Source organism: Galeopterus variegatus, unplaced genomic scaffold, assembly GCF_000696425.1.
Source record: "Galeopterus variegatus unplaced genomic scaffold, G_variegatus-3.0.2 Scaffold8454, whole genome shotgun sequence".
Lineage (NCBI taxonomy): Eukaryota > Metazoa > Chordata > Mammalia > Dermoptera > Cynocephalidae > Galeopterus > Galeopterus variegatus.
Genome location: NW_007734565.1, coordinates 48,351 through 60,474, shown reverse-complemented (window position 1 = coordinate 60,474; position 12,124 = coordinate 48,351). Strand labels below are relative to the sequence as shown.

General features: G+C 36.7%; 1 long non-coding RNA gene across 1 annotated transcript; it reads right to left on the bottom strand.

Moving 5' to 3' along the window:
- Positions 1-5,294: 5,294 nt before the first annotated feature.
- Positions 5,295-11,528, bottom strand: LOC103608477. The gene is made up of 3 exons (XR_552064.1): positions 11,307-11,528; positions 7,597-7,599; positions 5,295-5,405 (listed from the first exon to the last, which is right to left on the bottom strand). It is a non-coding gene; the product is annotated as an uncharacterized LOC103608477 (long non-coding RNA).
- Positions 11,529-12,124: the final 596 nt, after the last annotated feature.

Sequence of the window (12,124 nt, the reverse complement as noted above, 5' to 3'; positions counted from 1 at the left end):
TGTTATATTTTAACAATGTTGCAAAAAAATATTTAAAAGCTCAAAAATGAGTGAAAATAGAAAACTGTAGAACAATCTATACACAGTATGCTAACTTCATATAAGAAAGTGAGAAAATAAGAATATGTATTCCTATTTACTATTTCCATAAAAAAATAGGATACATTAAAAATTAATAGAAGTAATTAGCTATAAAGGTGGAAATATCAGTTACACAGACAGAAGCAACAATACTCAAAGTATAAGGTTTTTAAAATTATCTTGACATTGGGACCACGTGAATATATTCTTTATTCCAAAAAATTTAATGTTAAAATAAACAGAGGTACAGGGCTGGCCCGGTGGCGCACTGCTACAGTGCGCAGCTTGGAAGCGTGGCGGCGCTCCCGCCGAGGGTTCGGATCCCACATGCAGACCGGTTCCCGCTCACTGGCTGAGCGAGGTGCGGGCGCAGCACCGAGGGTTGCGGTCCCATTGCCGGTCCCGGTCCGGTGCGGGCACGACACTGAGGGTTGCGATCTGTTGCCGGACATGAAAAAAGACAAAAAAAGGAAAAATAAATAAATAAATATATAAACAGAGGTACAAACAGCTGTTGTGAAATGACAGCATATACACAGTTCATTATGATTTAATTATAATCTTCCTGAGGACAGAGGGACCCATGTATTTTAGAAATTCCACCTTCACAGCCTAGCAGATAGCCTAACACACAAATGCCATGTAATACATGTACAATTAGTCCATTAAAAATTGACTTTTGAAAGGTTTCAGAAACAATATTCTACAATCTGAATATAGTAATAACTCCCACAATATGGGAGAAAAGAGAAGGCAAGGAAAGGTAAGGGAGAAAAAGCTTTATTTGATGAAAACTCTTCATATTTCTTTTATTGTTGGCTATAACTTAGAAATAATGAAGGCTAAAACATTTCTATGTTCAATCTTCTCCTGGATAAATACTCTAAGACTGTAAGCAGAAACATGACTGGCTGCTGGCACTCAGTATTATAAAAGATTTTAACAACAAAATGTTAATGCCAAATTTCAATTTAAGTACAGTACTAAAAGAAGCAATAAAAGAAATGTTTAGTTCTCTCAATAACATAAACATCTAACAATTGCAACCAGTATATTTCATGTTCATTTGTACTCCATTATTTCTGGAATGTTTTTTTCAACATTCATTCCCAACTGAAGCTATCTTAAATGTCTACTTTTTCTTTTTCATCAAATACTACTGTGTAGCTGCATCAAATCTTAAAGAAATAAGAATTGCTGCTCTATAAAAAAAAGGAAAGAGAGCATGTATACTGGTCCATTAGTTACAAGGTCAAACAGGAGTGAAAAACTAGAAGAATCCTATTCTGTAACTACCTTCTCCAAATAATTTTGTGAAATTTTCTTCTAATTCAGTTCTCATTGGGTTACTGCATCATTACTTTATCTTGACCAGGGTAGTCTTTTCTGTGGCTTGCTCACTTTAATTTTGATGTTTGCGAGAACCTTTAAGAAATACAGGTTGTAAGGCAGAAAGTTCTTTAAAAATGTAAATGTGCTTTATTTAATCAATCCATTTATCTAGCAAAATGTCCACTTTTAGGGAAGGAAGTAGTATAACAGAATGATAATATCATGTGTGACCACAATCAAGTATAATAAACGGCCAAGTTTAAGGCCACCAGGGCACATTCTTTTTATATACAAGCACTGTCTCTTAGAAGGTTTCCATTTTTTGTAACAATAACAAATTTAATCTCATATCTATTAACAAGTAATTGCTATAGAAAGAAATTTAACTGCTAAGTTGAATCTGCAAACACCATCAATGTCCTTCAGCGGGTGAATGGTGAGACAAACCTTGGTAAATCTATACCATGGAATACTACCCAGTAATAAAAGGAACGAAGTTTTGATACACACAACTCGGATGAATCTCCAGAGAATAATGCTCAGAGAAAAAAGCCAGTCCCAAAAGGCTACATACCGTATAGTTTTATGACAAAATTATAGTAATGGAGAACATGAGATCTTTCTGTATTACTTCTTACAACTACATGTGAAACTACAATTATCTCAAAATGAAAACTTAAAAAAACACACTAATATTACTTGGGTCACCTCAGACTAAAAGCAGATTTAGGTGACATTCTCAGAAACCAGTCAGTAAACAAAGATTCCCCCAACAGAAGGTCAAAAGGAACAGATAAAAGAACAAGACAGCCATAGAAAAAGAACTGTCAGTGAAAACAACCAAGAAAGTAACATCGTCATTAATAAATAGCTCATGAACATTTAGACATATTTAGTGACATACTGAATTTGACTCAGTATTAATTCAAGATGGAAATCTTACCCGATGCTTTGCCTTTATTTTCTTCCTATACTCTTCTTTGTCAAGTTTGTCCTCTTCCTGAAGCCTTTCCTTTGCCTTATTCAAGTTGATACTACCTGGGCTGTCTTCTTCCTCAGTATCCTTCATGATGGATTTCTGCATTTGTGGCCACTGCTGAACCAACGACAGACAGAAAAAAGGTCAAGTGTGGGGCAGGAAAAAGAAAAGCCACAGAAAACTATTTCCTTTTGTATGATGATTTCGAAATGGTGCATTTAGCCACTTTCTGCCTTACAACCTGTATTTCTTAAACTTTCTTGCAAATATCAAAATTAAAATGAGCAGGCCACAGAAAAGACTACCCTGGTCAAGATAAAGTAGTGCTGCAATAACCCAATGAGAACTGAATTAGAAGAAAATTTCACAAAATTATTTGGAGAAGGTAGTTTCAGAATAGGAATGCTTCAACATCTTCTTGGTGATCTTAGTGTCCTATTCTCCATATGACTCACCTCAAAATTATCTGCACAGAGCAGCACCCAAGCTGACTAGCATCTACCTCCTATGGGCTACTGTGGCACCTGTGTGCCTCTAACACATATCTCATAATACTGTGTTCTACTTTCCTGTGTTTCTTACAAGAATTAATCTCCTTGAGGGCAGTTTATTTGTCTTGTTAATTTATTCTCAGAGAATCAACATAGTATCTGGCACATATTAAACAGGTGCTCAAAATTGATCAATGAATCACTTATCAGCCAATATTACAGATAAGGACTGCAATAACTAAATGTAAAGAAGAAAATTAGTTTTGATTTCACAGGCATGCTCAAATCCACACAATTTTATTCACAGTTTATGGTCAGAAACAAGTGACATAGAAGACAGGTCAGTGACCGGGGAGTCAGGGGACCTGGCTGAATATCCTGGCTTTTTCACTAGCCTACTGCATAAACTGAATAAATTCCTTAATCTCTGGACACCTGTGTCCCTTTCTAGAAAAATAAAGTTTATTTGACTCACTAATTTCCAGGTCTCACATTGAAAAACTCCCCTAGATAATTTAGACAAAAAACGGTTCCCTTATTTTATCTAACAATTAATTGCCAGAAGGATTTAATAGCTGCTACTATTTTGAAAGACTGCTAATTAGCCTGTAGGCAAATGGAAATTGTAGGCACATACATCACAGATATTAATGCCTCCTCTCACTCTTGTAGCCACACATTCTTCGAGATGAAATTCCTATCGAGTCTCAACTTTTGGCAGATAATGGGGGTGACAAATAATATCGCATGAGCAGCCATGCTAGCAGTCACTGACCCTAAAGAAGCAGAGAGCGGGATCAGTTGTGACAATAAGAATATCATCCATTACTCAGGCTCCTGATCCCTACTTCTATCATAGAGAAGAACTGGTTATCCCTCTGTGGGTTGAACAAATACTATAGCTCCTTTCAGAGCTTTAGCTAAGAAGATACAGTATGGGTCACGACCACAAACAGCTCCCAGAAGCAATAAGTATACATTAAAACATTTTACAGTTAAGGATTTATACTCCTGACGGAACTAATTGGTATAATCTGTGAAGTTAAACTTAGTCACACACTAAGGAACCTCATTATGCTAATAGCACTCTACTTATTTTACAGTGAACAGCAGATGTAATGTGACCATATTCTAGTTTAGCCTCCTTCTCAGGTGCTGACCTCTTTTTAGTAATTTCATAAAGATCCATTATTTATCATTTATATAGACTTCCTCTTCAACTTCTAGCAACTTTGAATTGCACTCTATTTTGTTACTTTTCATCTGATTTATACACTTCAAAATAATATCCAAATCTTTGTTAACTTCAAAATTAAAAGGAAACATACTCCACTGAATATAGACTGCTTAAGCAGCACTGATTAGTGATGATGAAATACATGATGTGATACATTATAGTCAATATGAAAAGCTCTCTTATTTTATTGGAATAACAGATGATGAATCATTCATTCAACAAATTTTCTTATGGGTTTATTATATGGTAGGCACTGGTCTAGGTGCTAGGGATAGAACAGTGAATAAAGACAACAAAATACCTTCCCTCGTGAAGAAGTGGAGTGGAAGAAATTGACAAAAGTCAAATAAACATAGACTATGAAGTCACAAAATAAATTCTGTAAAGCAAAATAAGGAAGAGTGAGATTACAGTGGAGGTAAGGTGCTGTTTGTGCTGTATTAGGATGGTCAGGGAAACCTGTAGGCTGGTGAGAATGAGGCCATGAGATGATATTCAGAAGACTCTGCCGTGATGATTCACTAGTCATCACTCCTTAGATAAGTCACTTGACATTCTGGATCTATTTCATCATTTAAAAAACAAGATAATCACTATGTAATAGAGTGAGCTTTCATGAGTAATCTGTGGGTGGTAACCCCTTCCCTACACTATGGGTATATATGAGCATTTACAATAAGGCCAAGGTAAAGGAAAGATGAAAACAGGAACTTAGGTGTCTGAGATTACTTTAAAGCAGAGAATTCCCTCCCATAGCCAGGCCAGCAAGAAACATGCAAGTACAGCATCTAAAATTAAGGAACTGCAGAGCAGAGGCTAAGAGTCAAGCAAAAGCAGCTGTGGCATGTAGTTGTTAGTATTCTTGTGCTTATTCCCACTGAACATGTTGATAATACCACGATGAGAAAAAAAACACAAAATTTAGAAAGTTCAAAGCCAACTCTGTGTCATTATCACCAAGAATTATCTGAGTTTATTGTCAATACAGCATCCTTGTCCACAGCCGTAGAGCCGATGAAATACCTTCAATAACAGTGGAAGGAACTGCCCAACATGCTGTAAAGAAACAATTTACTCTCTCGTTAATGAATGGCAAATCAGCAGGAGAGGCAAACTCTTCTTAGTACTTGGAATGTACCTCAGCAACAAAGCATCTACAGAATCTTACCTCTCCTTCATCGGTAAACGTTATTTTCTTGTTCACTTTAAAATTTCTCTTCATTACTTTTTCTGCTTCTGCGACTTTGGTCACTTTTTTCTTGACGCTGGATTTAGAAGGTTCCTTCTGTGTGAGAATATTTAAAAAAAACACAGATGATTAGGGAAATGGTTGTTATATATTAACAATTTAATTCTGGCGGTATGCTTTCCGAAACAGTGCATTCTTACTGTTCATTGGCTAGTGAAAAGCACCAAAATCACTGTCTGGAAATAAAATTATTAGACTTATTAACTAATGACCCTCCCCCAAAGCAAAAGGGGTTAAAGTATGAAAAGGAGGGATATTAGACATAAATAATCTTTATACTTCCTTCTATTGCTAGAATTGTGCTATCTTAATAATGTTGAGCACTAGAAACTACATGATAATGTAATAAATGGACATAAAGTATCATCCAGCTAAAATATAAAATTAAAAGTATTTTTAAATTCCCAAGTGCAAACGTTTAGACTAGGAAACTGTATACTTAGAAGGCAAAATGACTGCAATACACTGTTTTGCAGAGGAACTCAACATTCCTCCTCCAATTATAGTAATTTATTATATGAACACTGGAAAACATTCTTTGATAATTAAACTGTGTCCAAAGGTGAGATGGAGTAATAGTACTTAAGAGGACACATTGATCAGGACCTAGCTAATACCCTAAAATCAGTATAGCAAGAAATTAAAAATTCAAAGCCAGTGCTTACTTATGCAAAGTGAATGCTGAGTGACCCACATGAGATGGGGAATAGAAGAAGTCAGAGAATAGCCTGCTTTGATGAGACACTGACATGAAGTAACTCATGCTTAAGAAGGACTTAAAGTATTCTCTTCAAATTAGAGCCAGTAGTACCATTGGTTGTACTTAGTTAACTAACTTAATGCAATTTCCATTAGATGAATAGACAGAATGAATACAAGTCTTCAGTGTAATAGTTAACAAAAGGAATCTGACCTTAAGCTCTACCACTTATGAGCTATGTGAGGGCAAGTTACCTAACCTCTGTGCTTTAGGTGTAAATTAAGGATAATAATAGTACCTATCTCAGTTTTTTGGGAAGATTAAATAGGAAATGTAATAAGCTATACAAAAAAGTGTTCAATAAATCTCAAATATCACTATTATATGTTGTTTTATGCTATATAAAGAGATTATGCCAGCTGCCTAGAGGCTTAATTTGCAAAATACCAGACTGTGAGCTTCCTAGTTGGTTGATTTTTTAGTTCTGTACCATAGGGAACAATCCAAGAAAAAAAAAGAAGGAAATGATCTAGAAAACAAGAATTATTCGAAACTTCAGGGAAGATGTACATTGGTAACAACTTTTACATTATAATAAGTAAGCACAAAAAAGAACAAATGATTTAACAAGTAGATATTGTTAAAATAAAACACCATAAAATTAAAAAACAACAAACTTACTAGACTAGAGGTTTGTGACAAGTTACTAATGTATTATATTTTCAGATAATGATTGTGGTTACAAAAATCAGCTAGTGCATCTACAATAATGTTATGATTTAAATACAAGAAAATCGTTTTGACACCAACAGTCTCATTATGTGGGTATTACTAATAACACTGCTTTTGTATTTCTGGTTCTTTATACATGAAAACTTTAGTATATAATAACATTTACTTCTCATATTAAATATAATAAATATTCCCATATTGTTATATATTATAAATATTTATTATAAATAATATATATTATATATGTAATTTATAATATTTATTTTAGATCACAAATCAATTCATATTTAACAAGCTATTAGCAACTTCAATACATATTGAAACTTATGAAAAGGATAAATCGCTTCTAAGGCAACAAACTTTTATTCTATCAGATACATACCTACCTCCCAAAACTTCTACAAAAAGAAATTAAGTTTGTTTTAGATTTCTGCTTCCCAAGGGACACCCCCATCTCCTCCACCCCCCAGGAGTTTGACTTCATGAATATTACCAACTGGTGACATCAGGCCCTAAATTGCTATGCCTACTCCTCACAAGACCTTCTCCACCACTGTTCTCTAAGATACATGATTATTGTTCTTCCTTAGTAAATATGACAATCCTCATTTCCTTATCTCACTTCAGAGAGCGATTGAGTAAGTTGTGTGACAGTAAAACTCCTAAATTCAAAGGGAATAGCATAGCAGGAAGCTTGTCACCCTATCCCAGTTGCTACCTGTATGGTCCCTGTGAGTACAGGGGATTAATAATACCCCCACCCTGCTTCCTTCAGTCCAGTCAGTATTGCAACACCTTCTTTTCCCCACAAAGCCTTATCAAAGAACACCAACACAGCCACCAGGGTTGGCAATTTCATTACTGACTCCTACTTGATCTTTTTGGCTTTATGATTAGGTCAGTTCTTAAAGATCCTGGGTTGAATGATCTTCTTTCATCAGACTTCATCTAATGATAGAAGGAATGCTGATTGAACAGTGTAAACTGAGAGGATCACTATAATGTAAACATAACAATTAAACAGGAGTGATTTATAATCATTTAAATCGGTAAACTAAAAGAACTAGGAAATGACATAGCAAACTTTCAGAGGTGATGATAATGCTCTGTATCTTTATAAAAGCTTGGGTTATACAAGTGTATACTTTTATCAATTCTCAGATGTTACACTGAAGATGTGTTCATTTTATTGTACATACATTTCTACCACACATACACACACACAAAGAAAGAGTCCTATAAACAAATACTGAACTCCAGTCGATGCCATGCAAGCTGGAGAGTATAGGGGAAAGTGGAATGATGTTGGCAACTTACTCTGAAATGCACTAAATAAAAAAAGATGCATGAATAGTTAATGTTTTAAAGGAAAGATGGTAAAAGGTTAATTGTAGAATATGGGTGGTGGATATTTTGGTGTCCAAAAATATACTTTTTACAACTTTTCTGAAGGTTTGAAAATCTTCAAAATAAAATACAATAGCCAGTCCTAGGAACAGGAGGAAAAAGCCATAGAACAATGATACCAAAGATTGTCAGAATAGAACAAAGGTCAGTCAGAAAAACAATCCTGCAGAGTGGAACCTTAGAGTGAGATGGGTCTAGTTGAAGAGCTTTAGCGAAGTCAATGAAACCACTAATGTTATCTGAAAAAATTGAAGGTATTTGTATCTTTGCCTTTTTTTATGATTTATTTTGGTTCCTAAAAGGTATGCCCCAACACCCCCACACAAAAAAAGGTTATATTTTTTATTTATTTTAGGGAAGCCATTGAAAAATTACAAGACTACAGCTAAATAAGAGGAGTAAGTTTTGGTGGTCTATAGCACTGTAGGGTGACTACAGTTAATTTATTGTATGATTTCAAACAGTTAGAAGAGAGGATTTGGGATGTTCCCAACACAAAAAAAAGATAAATGTTTGAGGTAATGGATATGCTAATTACTCTGATTTGATCATTATGCATTATATACGTGCATCAAAATATCACACTGTACCCCATAAATCTGTACAACTATTATATATCAATTAAAAGTAATAAATTTTAAAAAAGGAACAGAAGTGCCAATGTGAATGAGAAGAGAATTGTTTATCATATTTTCCTGATAGGCTGTGGCTTTGCTCTGATATCCTAGAACTATTCTTCACTCATTCAAATACAAGGGCACTTCAAAAAGTTCATGGAAAGATTTGCATTATCTTTTAATGCTATTTTTCCATGAACTTTTGAAGTACCCTCTTACGTACTGAGGGTCAACAACCCAGAAGGCACCACAGACAATACTGGGAACCAAGCAGTTCAAGAGCGGTGGGCTTCCAACCCTCATGGGCTCTATCCATGGAAAAAGACACTAAACCAGTGGAAAATATTAACTATTTAATCACACAAATGTAGTAAGTGATAAGAAAAATATATACAGAATGAATAAATATGTGTAATAGGGTGACTGCCCTAACTAGTCAAGGGTAAAGAGGGCAGAGCAAGAAAAACTTCCTTTCGAGACAGAGATGTTTGAACTCAGTGGCAAACACTAAAACACTGCAGCATTACTGACACAGTGATGTACAAACACCTGGGTTGTCCACCGATGATGTATTTCACATTTGGCTTCCCTGAAGATCTTACTCAATGTTATTCTTATTAATTTTACCAGGTAATGCATGACATGTATTCTGTAAAGAATACTCAGTTAAAAAGTTGCCTTTCGGATCCTCTTCAGCAAACTCAGTTTCCCTCCCAAGAAGCAAGTGTTGTTACCAGTTTCTGTATTCTTCCAGAGAGATTCTGCCACATTGAGGTATATATGAAAAACACAAAGGTACTGAAAGAGCTACCCCCACAATGAGTAGCCTAGTTTACATATGTTCATATACATACGCATTTATATATCTAGGATAGGTTTCTAAAAGTGAAAGTGATCAAAGAGTAGGTGCATTTAAGTTTTGAAAGAGATTTCCAAAGAACCCTCCAGAGAAGCTATACAAATTAATACTCCTGCAAAATATTTAAGAAGAATTGAATTTCCATACCTACTCCAACAAAGTATATTATTAGGCTTTATGTCTGCCAATCAACTAGGTGAAAAAAATAATATCTCAGGGGAAGTTTTAGGTTGCATCTGTTATTTATGTATAACAGAACATCTTTTCAAAGGCATTATTTTTCTGTGCGCTATTTGCCAGTATTTCTAATGAATTCCTAGCACTTTATTTATCAAGTTGTGGAATCTCTTCATTTGTTAAAGATGCTTCAATATTTTCCTGCATCTCATCATTTATGTCCAGACTTCTGCCATAAAGTAATTTTTTGTTGTTCTTGTGCGAAGCACAGATTTTTAGTTTTTATGTAATCGATTTTATTATTTTTGAAAATGTTTTCAGGATTCGTGACATACTTTATAAAAACTTTTCCAACTAAAAGACTTTTAAAAAATGAAAACTTCTAAAATGCAGATTTTACTCTTTTAGAAGTTTCAATATCAGCTCTTGACAAGATAAAAAAAGTACTCAATACTTTTTATATTTCAGTTCATTAAGACGTAAAAAATATACAGGATACCTACGGCTAGAAAGGAGCTGTATTTTGACTACAAGACTTTATATTATTGGAATAAGAATGAAATGTATAGCAGCCAAAAAGTATAACGAAAGACAGCTGACAAGATGTACATAAAACAATCAAAACCTTGTTTATGATTTTTTTTTAAAAAGTAGAACTGCTCGCTATGTAAGCATAATTCCTCAGTCATCCTAAATCTACCGAGCTACAATAACTCAAGTACTCTCTAATTTTAAATTAAGGACCCTATTTTTTTTGCAGCTGGCAGGTACAGGGATTCAAACCCTTGACCTTGGTGTGTTATCAACATCACACTCTAACCAACTGAGCTAACCAGCTAGCTGACACACTATTTGACATTTTATTTTAAAGCCATTTACAAAATCTTTTCTTAAGAAATAAACTTATTACCTCCAAAAAGTACCAAAAGTATTGTGTTTGTAAAATGTTTGCAAAAACTATAGTCTTAAAATTAAGAGACACCTAACAGGTATAGTGTTTCAGTTTTGCAAGATGAAAAAAGTTCTGGAGATTGATTTCACAACAGTGTGAATGTACTTAACACTACTGGACTACACATTTAAAAATGGTTCAAATTATAAATTTTATGTTATGTGACTTTTACCATAACAGAAAATAAAATTTAAAAAGTTAAGAGCCACCTAAAATACAACAGGACATCAGTTTCAAATGTTATTACAGGAGCAAGTTTGTCTTTTCAGAATTCCTACACACTGTAAACTTGTTAAGACAAACTTACATGTTATAGCAACAGTCCTAGAATTATACAGCACTAAAGGAACCATTTCAGCTGGAAGATGGGGAGCAGGATGGACAATGAAAGGAAAGGGCACAACAGACACACGAAGGATTAAAGACCCTTAAGTACAGATCAACAAAAATTATATAAACCAAAAATATTGTTGCCCCCGCTCAACATCCTCACCTTCTTGGTGCCGGGGCATCCGGCGATGAGAGACACTCCTGTCAGGGAAGAGGAGCGCCCCGGCTGCCCCCCCTAGAGTCTCCTGCTGGGGGGACATCGCTTCCATGAAGAAAATCTTCAAGCAAATCCCATCCCAGGAGGAGGCTTCGCGGTCATGTCTGCGGGCTGGCGGCGGGAGGGGCGAGGACGTGCGGCCGAGCAGCGGCCTCCGGGCTCAGGCGGGGCGCCTCCCGTCGGGGCCATGTATCGCCACCTGCGCTCGGCACCTCCAGCTGAAGGCGATTACAGCGGCGACCTCCCGTCAGCGCCGCAGCCCGCCCCCCGCCGCCGTCCGCAGGCCTCTGTCCTCTTTCCCGCGGTGTGGCCTGCGGCAAGCCGGGCGGGGTGTCTTTCTATATATATTCGGGCGCAGGCGACCGACTGATCTTCTCAGTAAGCGACTCCGACTGGGTCCTGCCTTAAGGAGCTCATCGACCCGTGTCAAGCATGGGGGCCTCTAGTGCACGGACACGCACCCCTCCCACCACCCTGCCTCCTCCCTTCCCGCCCCGCGCCCACGACGGAAGGCGTCGCTGCAATGCTTGCGTCGGCGGAGCGGTGGCGACCTCAGCCTGAATGGAGGAGTTGCAGTGATTCCTGCCTCTCTTTCAGCGGATTGCTGAGGGGAACCTCCCCACCCCCACCCTCCAAGCCCGAGGCCTGGGGATGGAGTGGCACGTCGCAGAGTGCCGCAGCTGTACAAATTTGGAAGCCCACAGCATCGCCTGAACTCTTGTGCAATCCCGAATGCTAGCCTGCCCGGGTAGCCCTGGCCGGCG